Genomic DNA, 14,426 nt, shown 5'->3' on the forward strand with positions numbered 1-14,426 from the left:
ATCTGTAATAGTTTGAGGAGGTGGCACAAAAGTGAATAGAAAGATCGGACCTTGTAGACCATCCTGTTTTCCACTTTTAGTTATGATTCACTTGAAAGCCCAAAGTCAATTTAGCTTGGTCCATCATTTATCTAAAAGATAAGTCTGTAAATGATTAAACTAACCATTTAGTTTCATAGGCGTTTTTGTTGCGAGCAATCACAGTTGCTATGATTTATAGTAAAAACAACCTCCCAAGACTGCTGGCTAAAAGAGGTCCAAAACAAAGTACCAGGAACTATACATTTTAGAGTGTCTAAAGTATTCTTATTATCTATTGAGTCCCCCCAAAGTGTTCAAAATAATGCAGATTCTTCTTAGTGTGAAGACATGGGCTAAGCACCTTTATCAAATACTATTTTTTTGCCAAAATATATTTTGCAAAGTACAAAAGTTAGAAGGAGCAGAACATTAGAGAAAGGTGTTCAATATTTCAGATCAGGTACCTGCAAAGAAAGGAAAGAAGCATGAGCATTTTTATGTATCTCTGTCTACTTTTAATTTTTCTTTAGAAGCTCTGATTTGCTACTGAATATTTGACTGAAGAGTGCACAGCTGTATTGGATGAGAAAGATAGTGTGGTGCGGGATACTTTTACACTCATGTTCTTTTAGGTAGTGGTGTTTTCAGAGTGCCTGCTCTGTAAGTGGTACATATAAATGGAAATGATATTGGGGGAGGTAAATCTGTTGACGTCATTTAAACTGAAAGAAAATGTGTCTAACAAAAGCTTGTCCTGATCTGATACCTTGCTCTACACCTTGTAGAGTGTGAAAGTATGTTAAAGGCATAAGCGGGAACAGGAAATTAAAATGATGCCATGTTTAGTAACTTTGTTATATGCCTGCAGCTTCTACTGTGTTCAATAGCAGTTGTACATATGAAACCATGGACAGGAATTGATCCTTTATGAAGTTCACTGGGGAAGAGAAGATGGAATTGTTAGGCACATAGCAGTGTGTCTAAAATTCAGAAAGCACTGTAGGTTTTACATAACAGCTCAGATGCTGTAAAATGTGAGGAATTATAGTCGAGACCAGTTTCTTATTCTTCTGGTACTGCTTGGCATCTTGTTGGGGTCATACTGGGAGTGCAGGAGAATACCAATCATGACAGAGGAGCTTTGTGCTGGCAAGGAGTTTGGCTGCTTTATTTCCACATGGGAAAAATATGTTCCAGAAATGTACTGAAGAAAATGGAGGGTTAGTTAGTACTTGAATGCATGACTGTGAATGTTCAATCTAGTATCCATACATGAAGCTCTCCTTTCTCACTAGTGAGAATTGTTTAATTGGTGCTCTGTGACTGGAGCTTCTAATTTATATCATTTTTTTTAAACAATGACATTCCCATATTTGTGCAGTTAATGTGATCAATGGTACAGAAGCATAGGGGATTGCCAGAGAGATTGGTAATACTGAAATAAGAGATTTGATTTTTAAATGTTTATTTCATTACAAAATATGAACTTAAAAATGATTACAGTACAGAAAACTTATGCAGTGGGTCCAAATAAATGCAGTGCTTTCCCACCATCTGAATTGAAATTGTCAAGAATTTAAAGTATCGTTCTACTCTGAATATTAATACTTTCTGAACACTTTCTGCTCCAGAGAGCAGCTCCCTTTATGTATTCACAATATCTGCTTAATTTACTGAGTAAAATAAATATTTCCTACCTCTTACTCTTGAGAGCTCTCGAGATTCCATACAGCACCAGGAGACTGAAATGGAATCGATTCTGGCTCATGCATTATCAGCAGAATTGTTAATTAAATTCAGATTAAGGAGACTCTAGTGGTGTTAATCCATGAGCCAGAAAAAAAAAAATCAATTTGACTTTCAGATCCCAGGCTGAGTTTTGATGGCTGGTAGCCTTCAAAACTAGCTTTTAACTGAACACATTTTATCTGGAACTTGTTGAGAGGCAATAAATATGTAACACCATGATGCTAATTTCAGTCAGTTCTCATAGTAGATCAGCACTTTAAAAGAATAGATTATCTAGCCCAAGAAGAGAGTTTCATACATCAGTTATGCTGTAGACTTCAAGGGGGGAGTGGGGGAAATCACCTTTAGGTCTGCAAATACAGTACAATATTTCAATGGTGTAATTAAAGTGTAAATTGGACTCTACTTCCACAATCTGTCTCTCTGCCTCTCTCTTTTACACACTTGCAATAGTGGCAAAAAGGAAGCTACCAGGCAGACATTATTATTAGTTCACAAATAAAATGTAGAAACTGAACTTCTTTTTTGTCTTACATTGGGAGATTAAGTAACAATATCTAGAGTGATGATGTAATCTGACAAGACACCATGCTCCTCTCTTCTGCAATGTTGTGGTACTAACACCTCTGTCTGTCATTATTGCCATAGAAACAGATAGCTTCCCATTACCATGGGTTGGTATGGCATGTGCACATTGCAAAGTGCTGTTGCCAGGCTAGAAGATAGGACATGTCACCCCTCTCAGAACAATGGGCCCAATTCTCTTTTCCTCTTCTCTTGTGTAAATCAGGAATTAACTCAATTTCAGTCAACAAAAAAATGCACAACAATTGTGCCCACTATTTTCAAATCTCAAGATGAACATTGTTCCCCCTACAACAAGCAGTAAAGGGGTAAATTAGCTTCCCACTCCTAGCAATACTCTTAGCAAGTACATCAGGAAGTACTCAAGGGATGTATTCCTGACTTAACATTGCTGTGAGAATGTGGTTCAGGGTTTGCAGAAATGAAAAATACACAACAAATATTCATTTCCAGCTGGAGAATTATACCAGTAAAAGATAGTTTTAAAATATGATGATGCCCATAAAACAAAAAGGATCACCCTAATCAAGAGTGTGAAAGGTTTGTCTAATCATAAAATGCTGCTGCCAGAGCACTTTAACATCACCACATTAATTACCTGCTTTAGGCCATATTCAATCCCCCTTATTCAGGCAGATCCTATTGACTTTAATTCTAATCTACAGCATTGTTGTGTTCATACAGCTATGTTAAAGGGAGTGGTGATTTCCCATCAAGAATATACAGACTGAATTTGGAAAGGTTTCATTACTTCCAGCAATTACAAGTGACTGGTTCACCAAGTTTATTTACTGAACTTTCCCATGATATGGCAGTTGGTTTTTAAAATACAATATGGTTACACTCCAATACCTGTGGAAATTCAAAATGTATTGCAACTGTTATGGTTTGAATCCTGCCACTCATTCTAATTAATTCTCTATTAATTTCAGAAGAGTTGCACAGGTGTAACAAGAGCATAATTTGACTCTGCAAGTTGATTACTTGTAAATACTGTGAACCAATTGGTGATTTATCCAGTTGCTTTGCTGGCACCAATGGGTTTGCTCAGATCTTGTGATATTCCAGGATGCATATCTCTGTAAATAACATATCATAGATTTTTACAAGCATTGTACCTCATACATTTAAGGTCTGCAGTCACTTAAATATTAAAATATGGAAACCTCCTGTTGCTGTATTTTTCTCCACACGTTCAGAAAAAGTGGAATGAAAGTTGGTTATGCAGAGAGAAAGTTACAGAATCTAGAACAAACCAATATCTGACAGATAGCGAAAGCTGCTTTTCCAACCCTTTAGAATGTTCAGTCTGGATTTGTAATAAAAGTAAATAGAAGAGATTGCACCATTGTCATCTCTGGTGCCTTTAATGGAGTTACACCAGGACTCCATATGGTCTGTTATGAATAGCCTGAATAATCTCCTGAGTCAGAGGGGTCACTGCTCTAAGTTCCATCACTTTTGGTAAGTGGCATCTTTACTCTGTCTTGGAACTGTTGACAAGACATTAGAGGGCATTTGCATGACATGGCTGTGAGTTTGCAAGCTGGACCTATCTAACTATCTGCAAAATAAAGATAAGTATGTGACATGGTTTCAATAAATTGGCCTTGATGCAACTGTACTATCTTCATGCTGGGGTCAGCTTGTAGATGATTGCATTTTGGCAAGGAAAAAGGGATTCCACTTCCAACTTTATATAAACAAAGTTATGATAAATTTATAAACTATGTAACAGATCGGAAACCATGGAAACATTTTTTCATTAGGCAACTGGACATTTTTTTTTCTGTGAGAATAAGAGTAAATTAAAATAATCTGAACCAATACTCCCCTGATGAAAATGAAACAAAAACGCCTTCCAAGGGAAAATGCAATGCCCAACAAATATGAATTAACTCCCTCAGATATGCTGTAAACTTACTTTCCTGCAATTCTGTCCTATCAATTAACTTTAAAAGCAACTGAACCAAGACATAATGCAGAATAGTTTGGTGCTCTCATAAAGCAAATTCAAAAAGCCCTAAACTTTTCACTGATGTCTATAAAGTAGCCCCCGCAATGCTTGAGTGGCAGATGAGCACAAAACCAACTTACCTGGCCCTGATGTGGGGAGAGGAAGGAAAACCACAAGGGCTGTTACTACCTGAAGTACTGACAGACTTAGAATTACTGCCCCCACCTCGGTGCTGCTAAAGTACACGCGCCCCAGCCGCCCTCAGTACAGTCTATGCATGAAACCCCCGCTGAAAAAACTTACAAGGCAGCAAGAACTTACAGGCTGGTGCGTGCTCCGCGTGGTGAGCTGGCGGTGCAATGGCAAAGCCAGGAGGTCCCACCCGGGCTCTGTGAGCGCTGGCTGGCGCGAGCAGCTCAGCCTTAGGCGAGCCAGGCTCCTCTGGATCTTCCCCCCTCTGCTAGGAGCAGCCGCCCGGCCGCCCGCCCTCGTCACGCGCTTGTATCCCTTTGCTGCGCTGACCCCTAAGATTTATAGCAAGAGGCGTTGCTGCGCAGCCGGGTCCCTCTTGTCTCTCACTCCCCCGGTTCCTCTCCCTCCTGGGAGACCCCCTGTGACCTCTGCCCCTCCCACTTCCCCCCACGCATGAGTGGAGCCTAGAGACTCCCCCGAATTCATCAGCCCCCTTCCTCTCCTCCGGTTGCTGCCGCTTGACCCCCTCCGCCGCCGGGTCCAGCTTGCATCCAGAGTCGGGCTGGGCTGCGTTGTCTGCCTCTTCACACGGTGCTTGTCTTTCTACCTTTTCATTACACGGCCGGAGCACGGAACTTTTCGTTCCTCCTCCAGAACTTGGCCCAGTGGGAGGGGGATCGAGGGGACCGAACAAGCTGAAAGTTTGCTCTGCAGCGTCTGGGCTGCTCTGTTTCCGATATTCCCCTTTCGGGTATTAGCTGTTAGATCGCAATTTGCGTGCTTTGGAAGGAGAAGGCACACGGACATGTAGTTGTGGTGAGCACTGGATAAAATAAAGGCGACCTTGCACATAGGTTTCCTGCTCCCGGGCCATTATTTCACACCCTAAAACAGCGTCCAATGGACATGCTGCTCGGGAGCCCGAGGGAAAAAAGTTATTTAAAAGGGGGGGGCCAACTCCACCATAAATGCGGATCGGGTAGTTTGTGTGGGGCTAATACATGCATGATGTGGGGGGGGGGGGGGGGGGGGGTTGGGTTTTTCAGTCTCTACGGTGCATGCTGCAAGAAGAGGCATATACATTTCCAGTTTGCATAGAGCTTCAGTTGTAAGCATCTCCAGAGCCATGTGGCAAAACGTTAACAGTGATCTGAAAATTAATAATATACAGTAAATCAGTCAGACTTTACTACTTGCAGCTGAACACCCAAACAAAGGTGAAAGAAAGGGACAGGGAAGCAGCCACTTCACATCAGGTAGGAAAATATGCCCACCAAATGGGCATGCACTGAAGGTCAGTGCCAGACAAGGAATTTTTATTTATCTTAAGTCTGATCTCAGTTAGCTTGAAATAGAGAAATTTCACAAGCAGGATTTCTAAGACCCTCGTGATGTTGCTGGATCAGCACAGGATTTTTTAAATATGCTATTAGGAACGTGTTTAAATGCCATCATCCACTGTCAAAAATATAGATCCCTCTGTGAAGGGTGATGGGTGCTGGTATGATGCCATGCTGCAAAAAAGGCTGATCTCTAAATGTCTGTTGTCCAGGGTGAATTGTGAAAGCCCTCTAATGAGGATGACCTTGCTACGCAGGATAGTAAAACTCACTGAATGTTGGTGTATTTTCATGGTGTCCAGAAGCGGCTGGAACCATGGAAATACATTACTATGCCATGCCACAAAAGAAAGAAAAGCAAATCAGGAGGAAAAATTCCAATTCTATATGCTGACATTGGCTGGAATAACATATGTTCTTCAGTATCTGCATATGTGTATTCGATAGGGATTTGTCTAGCTACAGGTTTTTTTTAAACATCTGCTAGCTAAACCAGAGATTCAAATGAGAAATATAGAACTTGAAAGCATGACATGGACTTAAACTGTTTAAAGGAGTGTCTTATTGGTCTTAGCAATGAATGAAATACCTGGAGATACAAATACATCCCTGGACACAGTGTTCTAATATTGTTCAAGTTATGTAAAGAAAAGGTATTTTTCCACCAGAATAATACTATGAAATTTCTAAAGGAGAGAAGCATCTCTGTGCGTGAACAAAATGACTAATGTGTAACAATATCAGACCACATTTAAAAGCTCCATAGTTCTGTGATTAGCAATTTAGGCACAATTTTCCTTTATTTTAAAATCCCATGTGTTCAGTAACACACTAGAGAGCTTATTCAAAGTGCATTCTGAGGTTGCAGTAATTGTGGAAGGTGTTATATGTCAGCAAAATGGAAGGCATGTCACACAGGCTTTTTTGACAATGATAGAGCAATTTGACTTTGCCATGTGTTAAACGAGCAGTGTTGTAGCAAGCCCACATGACTTTGCACAGTCCAAAAGCCATGTGTCCCAGACAGTGCACATCTGGCTGAAATTGCCTGCCCCTCAAAGAAATGTAGGGCTGGAAGGGCCCATGAGAAGTTACCAAGTCCAGCCCCCTGTACTGAAGGAGGAACAAGTAAACCTAGACCGTTACCAACAGGTATTTGTCCAACTTGTTCTTAAAAACCTTCAATGATGGGAATTCGGCAAACTCCTTTGGAAACCTGTTCCAAAGCTTAACTATCCTTATAGATAGAAAGTTATTTTTAATATCTAATCTATTACTTCTTGTACTACTTTCAGTGGACATGGAGAACAATTGATCACAGTTCCCTTCATATCAGCCCATAACATATTTGAAGACTGTTGTCCACCTTAGTCATCTTTTCTCAACATTAAACATGCCAATTTTTCCTCAGAGGTCAGGCTTTGCCCTTTTCCAGTCCTCTGGGATCTCACTCATCCTCCTGTGTTCTGTGACTGACTGATATTTCCTGCTGGACAAAGCTAATCAAAACAACTTTGAATTATCTCATTGCCTTCATGATCAAGTTGTATTGAGTGGGCCTGAATGAAGGGAATCCATTTCCATTGCATTTTAAACAAATTCATGTCACTATATGAAACAACATTCCTTAGGCAGCCAAAAGACCCCAAGCTCCCTTCACGGAATGGAAAAATGAACAAACCTATATTCTGAGCATAGAAAAGATCCTCCCCTGCCATATAGGCTGCCTGGAAATCTTTTACAAGTCATTGGGGCTTCAAGAGACAATCTTTTCTTAACTACTCACTCATATTAGGCTACAAGATATGCACCTACACAGAGGATCTAAATATAGGCTCCTGTGATGGGGTAGATCAGGCATTCAGTGCTCCCTGGTGGAGGCCCCACTGCCTTGGTATACCCACCCTAAAAAGATGCCCAGCTGGAAGGGAAGAACAGTGAGTTCAGACCCCTAGGGGTTGTCTAGAGAGGCCTCCCACAATCAGTCACTAGCAGAACCAGCAAGAGTTGATCCTCCAGCACCTAGAAGGGCTAGAGGCAAATTAGAGCTAAGCAGAGATGAAATCTGGCTGCTTCTACTAGGGGACAGTTCTGGGTGAAGCCAGGATGGGCAAGGAAGGCGCTCCCTGCCCTAACCCAAGTAACCTGACCCAGTCGTGGGTGAGCCTTGGCAACATTGTCTATGGGTCTCTATGAAGGACTAGCATTTATATTATGGACTTTAGTGCTCTGATGACTATTTTGAGTGAAGATTTAATTTGTTTTTGGTTAACCCTGGAAGGAAACTGGACTGAGACCTTATCTGGCCAGAGGACTAGGCCATGGAGGTGACATATTGCAGAACCAGGACACGAGGTGCTAGAGACAAAGATGCAATGCCATGTCCTGACATGAGGGGTGCCCTGTTGGTGAGTGCACTCTATAACAGATCCCGCTCCTATTCTTCTCCTTTTCTCCTTTTTACGTTTCCCTCTCTTGTTCTTCTTCTCTCATGACCAAAACTGATAGCCTGCCCAAATTTCAGCTACACAGGCAGGAATCCATTTCCCAGAAGCTGTCAGTGCTGCCTCAGGATTGAAGTGTGCTGCCCCCTGCCATGTGGATAGAAAGACATAGGCTTAGTCTATACACAAAATCTATTGGTATATCTTATATTGTTTTAGCAATGTAACTAAACAAGCTGTGTGTGTGCTCAGAGTTTCCAAGACAGGGAATGCATCCCAACGTGGAAGGTAGCAGTGTTCTGGCCTTTTTTTGCACTAGCAGTAAATTCCTGCATTTTTTCTTTAAGTCCCAAGTTTGCATTTTAATAATAATACAAGACGTTGAATAATCAGGCTACACTGAAATTTACTTAACAGAGATTATTAGTCAAAGATCAATACAGAAAGAAAGGTTATGCATACCAAGTCAGTGTGGAGAAGTGACTTTCCAGCTAAATTCATTCCCAGCTAACACCCGGGAACTCTTCCTCGAATATATCATGCATGTTTACAGCAAAAGAGACAAAGAAAATGATTCATTGACCCATGAAGTTCTTTTCATGGTATCTGGTTTACCTAACTGATAACCTGTAGTAAAGTCATTATGACAAAAACATCTGTAAGAAGTTCCTGCTAAGCTCAAAGCATCTCCCAATAGATCATTATCAATCACAGAAAACCGCTTGCTCACATCAGTCACGTGTAGGCCCTTTCTGACCATGTGGACACAATTCTTAAGCTAAGGTTCAGTTTAAATTAGGGCTGTTGATTAATTGCAGTTAACTCATGTGATTAACTCAAAAAAATTAATCGCAATTAATCACACTGTTAAACTGTAGAATACCAAATGAAATTTATTAAATATTTTTGGATGTTTTCTACATTTTCAAATATATTGATTTCAATTACAACACAGAATACAAAGTGTACAGTGCTCACTTTATATTATTGTTTTAGTACAAATATTTGCGCTGTAAAAATGATAAAAGAAATAGTGTTATTCAGTTCGCCTCATATGAGTACTGTAGTGCAATCTCTTTATTGTGAAAGTGCAAATTACAAATGTAGATTTTTTTTGAGCCAACAAGTCCACTCAGTCCTACTTCCTGTTTAGCCAATTGCTAAGAAAAACAAGTTTGTTTACATTTACGGGAGATATGCTGCCTACTTCTTCTTTACAATGCCACCTGAAAGTGAGAACAGGTGTTCACATGACACTTTTGTAGTCAGCATTACAAGGTATTTACATGCCAGATATGCTAAACCTTCATATGCCCTTTCATGCTTTGGCCACCATTCCAGAGGACATGCTTCCATTCTGATGACACTTGTTAAAAAATAACGTGTTAAATATTTTGTGACTGAACTCCTCAGGGAGAATTGTATGTGTTCTTCTGTTTTACCTGCATTCTGCCATATATTTAAAGTTATAGCAATCTCGGATGATGACCCAGCACATGTTGTTCATTTTAAGAACACTTTTACTGCAGATTTGACAAAAATGCAAAGAAGATGCCACTGTGAGATTTCTAAAGATAGCTACAGTACTCGACCCAAGGTTTAAGAATCTGAAGTGCCTTCCAAAATATGAGAGGGACGAGGTGTGGAACATGCTTTCAGAAGTTTTAAAAGAGCAACACTCCGATGCAGAAACTACAGAACTCAGACCACCAAAAAAGAAAATCAACCTCCTGCTGGGTGCATCTGACTGAGATAATGATCCAAAGCAGTTGGTCTGCACTGCTTTGGATTGTTATTGACCAGAACTTGTCATCAGCATGAACGCGTGTTCTCTGGAATGGTGGTTAAAGCATGAAGGTACATATGAATCTTTAGTGCATCTGACATATAAATACCTTGTGATACAGGCTACAACAGTGCCATGGGAACGCCTGTTCTCACCTTCAGGTGACATTGTAAACAAGAAGTGGGCAGCATTATCTCCTGCAAATGTAAACTACCTTGTTTGTCTTAGCGATTGGCTGAACAAGAAATAGGAGTGATTGGACTTGTGGGCTCTAAAGTTTTATATTATTTTGTTTTTGAATGCAGTTATTTTTTGTACATAATTCTACATTTGTAAGTTCAACTTTCAGGATAAAGAGATTGCACTACAGTACTTGTATTAGGTGCATTGAAAAATACTATTTTGTTTTTACAGTGTAAATGTTTGTAATAAAAATGAATGTAAAATGAGCACTGTACACTTTATATTCTGTGTTGTATTTGAAAATGTGTGATTAATTGTGATTCATTTTTTTAATCACTTGACAGCCCTAGTTCAAATACAAAGAATTATATATATAAGCCACGTGAGACTTTGGCTAACCTCCAAAGAATCAATGAAATCTGGATCATCTACTAACATTTAATGTGAGCAATATTATAGATGTCTGATGGGACACATTAATTGTTATTCAAATGTCACTGTATCTTTTGTACAACTGACTCTGTCAAACTTTACTAAAATGTAAATGTGCTAAAGGGACATAGTCAGTATAAAAGCATGGTCCTAATCATTCTTTCCTATGGTAAAACCCACAGAATGGGGTTAAAAGGGAGGAAATCTTCGCAAGATTATGCTTGCAGAGATTTGTCCCCTATTGTTCCGTTGGTTTCAGTGGAGCTGTGCTGATAGACTCCTGCAGCCAACCCTAGCTCTAGGGAACCCATTTTAAGGAAGATCCTCACCACAGAGGACTATTATCTTTTTACTCTGAGTTCCACTGTTTGCCTGGGAGGGAGATGGAAGAGACTGATGTGCCTAAGGGAAAGTTCAGGTGCAGTCCATAAGCAGACAATTTCCACCACGTATGGATTGGGGTGGTGAATACGACGGGACTCTGATGCACAAAACACCTGGTATTTTAAAGCTTGAACGTGAGAGTCGCTATTTGTGCTGCTGGTTCCCTTATTGCTCTAAGCTGGAAGACTGACACTAGACTAGTCATCTTTAGTTCTGCTTCTAGTTAATTTTAGTTTTCTGTCCTCATGCACAAGCACCGTGCTGCAATGTTTGGATTGCAAACACTGCCACGTAGGGTGACCAGATGTCCTGATTTTATAGGGACAGTCCCTATATTTGGGGCTTTGTCTTAGATAAGTGCCTATTACCCCTCCCCCCCCCTCCTGATTTTTCACCCTTGCTGTCTGGTCATCCTACTGCTGGGGGTATTTATTTGGAGAGGGGAAATGGCTAGTGGAATGATGATGACTTTCTGCTGGTATAACGTGACAACTCTGAAACATTCTTTATTGATACTGGGATTAAGTTTTGTAAAAGTTTATTTTTACACAATGTAAATTTTGGAACAAATTTGATATAACACTCTTCTTTTAGTCAGTTCATTGTGTGTATGTAGTGGGGGTCTGATCGTGCAGTCCTTGCTCAGGCAAAACTCCCATGTAACTCCAGGATCAGGCTCTATATCAATCCTTGTACCTTTATCAAATAAGGCATTAAGTTTGTGTGGCATGATCTCTGCTAAAGAAGCCACAGTGTTTATGACTCATTAGGCTTTTCTAAGTGCATCCAAATCAATTATTATTTTTTAGAGTATTTTTCCCAGTATTGATATTAAACTAACTTGTTGATAATTTCCTCAACCTCTATTTTGGCACATCTTGAAGAACAGAATGATTATCATAATTACTTCTTCGTATCTTGCTGTAGTCAGTCTGTTTCACTCTGCTTTTTCCTGTACTCCTTCTGAATTAAATCACATCTCCATGGTTTGTAAACATTGTCGCCTAAATTCATCTCAGATGTAACTCAATAGAAGTCCATGGAGATACATCTAGGATGAATTTGGCCAGTTTGTCATTATCAATCAAGCAGCATGTTGAAATGACACTAATCATAAAAACGGAGTACTCACCACACCCTTTCATTTATTTTAAAATGATCCTAAATAGTCTGTAATAAAAGTAGAAACTAGCGTTGTATAAAATTAGAATACATTTCTTCCCAAAGGAGGAAATTGAAAAGACACGAGGGCTATGCTTCTCAGGTAGCTTTGTGCCAAATCTCCTCTTTTCGCTCAAGCAGGGCAGGGAAAGGTTTGTAAACTAGTCAACTTTGCCTGATCAGCTGGACTTGTAACTTAGGTAAGAGGCATCTTCTATGTCTGAACTTCCTGTAGACTAGAACCCTGGTCAGAGAATCACTACTACAGTAGACTGAGGATTTCTATGCCAAATGTTAGCAGGTTCATCAGAGGATTTGCAGCGTTAACAACTCTTGGGCTTTTATTGCGAGCCTTCTGATATTTAGTTGGTATGCATACTTCCACCTATTCATGTTCTCTGTATGTATAAATATCTCCTGTCTGTGTGTTCCATTCTATGCATCTGAAGAAGTGAGCTGTAGCCTATGAAAGCTTATGCTGAAATAAATTTGTTAGTCTCTAAGGTGCCACCAGGGCCAGCTTTAGGAAGTGCGGGGCCCAATTCAAACAGTTTCGACGGGGCCCCGGCAGGGATGACTTTTTAAAAAAAACCAAACATGTAAAAAAAACACGTGGGGCTTGTATTCACTGGACGGTGCTCTGAGTCTTTGGCGGCACTTCGGTGGTGGGTCCTTCACTCGCTCCAGGTCTTCAGCGGCACTGAAGGACTCGCTGCCGAAGTGTTGCCGAAGACCCAGAGGAAGCGAAGGACCTGCTGCTGAAGTGCCGCTGAAGACCCAAAGCGCCGCCAGGTGAGTAAAAATTAAAAAGGCGCTCTAATCAGGGACGGGATCTCAGCTGGGCGTGGAGCCCTTTAGGTGTGCGGCCCGATTCGGGGGAATCGGTGGCATAGGCCTAAGTCGGCCCTGGGTGCACAATACTCCCGCGTTCTTTTTTGTGGATACAGGCCATGGCACACTCTACAGTGTACCAGTGCTGTGGAGTTTACAGCTGTCTTGTTACAGCTTGTGTAGGGAAAGCGCCTGCAGTGTTGGCCACCCACTGACGCTACCAGCCGTCGCAGTGTTGGTGCACATCTGCAGCATTTGCAGGCTGTTGGGAGTGGTTGCATTTGTGGGCAGCTTATCCACGGAGCACACTCCGTCCCATTTTGGCGCCGATGGGTTGTGGGAAGGGACGGACGGGTGCTGTCATATCCGCTTCCTGTCGCAACGCCCCATGGTGCATCGCTTACATCTGAGCACTCACAGTTTTTCAGTCACGTTCTGGGCTCCATTGTGATCTCTGGTGCAGCGTGATTTCTGCGGGGAAATGGAGCCGAGCTGCTGGGACTTGCTGATGACTGTTGTCAGCACATACGGTTGGCAGTTAGCTGATTCCTTCAGTCTCAAAGTGACAAGTGAGGAGTCGACGATGATATCGATGGCTCCCTGATGCGTTGACACTAAATTGCTTGGGCATTCACGAATAACTTACAGCACGTGGAATGCCGCTTTTGGGCCTCAGGAAACAAGCACTGATAGGTGGGTATCAATCACTCATCGGAAGTCTTGGGATGACGGGCAGTTGGCTGGCTAGAAGCTTTCGGTAGAGAAAAGCCACTTTCGATGGGACTGTCGTGCTGAGCTCGCCCCCACCTGCGGCGCAAGACCGAGATTGAGGTGCCCTGCCGGTGCAAAGGTCGGTGCTATTGCATCTGAAGCTGCAACTTCTCAGACACTCCGACTGGTCAGCGCGAACCCAGCTGTTTGGAGTGGGAAAGGTGTGATCATTGGGAATCGCTTTGATGCAAGTTTGCAGGGGCATTAGTCGCAGTCCTGTAAGAAGAACCGTGACTCTGGGAATGGCAGCACATTCTGGATGGCTTGCACAAAGGGGGTTTTCCTACCCTGTGGAGGCGCAGATAGATGGGACGCATATATTCCTAATTCATTAGCACGCCCACTTGCATCGAGTTAAAGTAATCGGAACGGGACTTTCTCTATGGTTCTCAGGCGCGTTGCGAATCAACTCGTGGGCATTTTATTGACATGAACACTAGGCTGGCCTTGGAAATTGATGCATGATGCACGGCATCTTTCAGCACAGTCGGCCCTGTTCATTGGATGATGACAGGCCGGGACGTTTTGTTCCCCGACACCGAAAGATCATAGTAGGGGACTGTCGAAATGCCCATTGTGATCCTTGGAGA

At 41.6% G+C, this 14,426-nt stretch overlaps 1 protein-coding gene across 1 annotated transcript in view; it reads right to left on the reverse strand.

Annotated features, from left to right (window-relative positions):
* AGTR1 (angiotensin II receptor type 1) overlaps positions 1 to 4,822 on the reverse strand; it is a 47,022-nt gene extending 42,200 nt beyond the window's left edge. The window contains exon 1 of the mRNA XM_032806229.2: positions 4,634 to 4,822. The gene's annotated coding sequence lies outside the window, so the exon portion shown is untranslated. The remainder of the gene's footprint in view (positions 1 to 4,633) is intronic.
* Positions 4,823 to 14,426: the final 9,604 nt, after the last annotated feature.

This window comes from Chelonoidis abingdonii, chromosome 8 (assembly GCF_003597395.2).
Source record: "Chelonoidis abingdonii isolate Lonesome George chromosome 8, CheloAbing_2.0, whole genome shotgun sequence".
NCBI classification, from domain to species: Eukaryota; Metazoa; Chordata; order Testudines; family Testudinidae; genus Chelonoidis; species Chelonoidis abingdonii.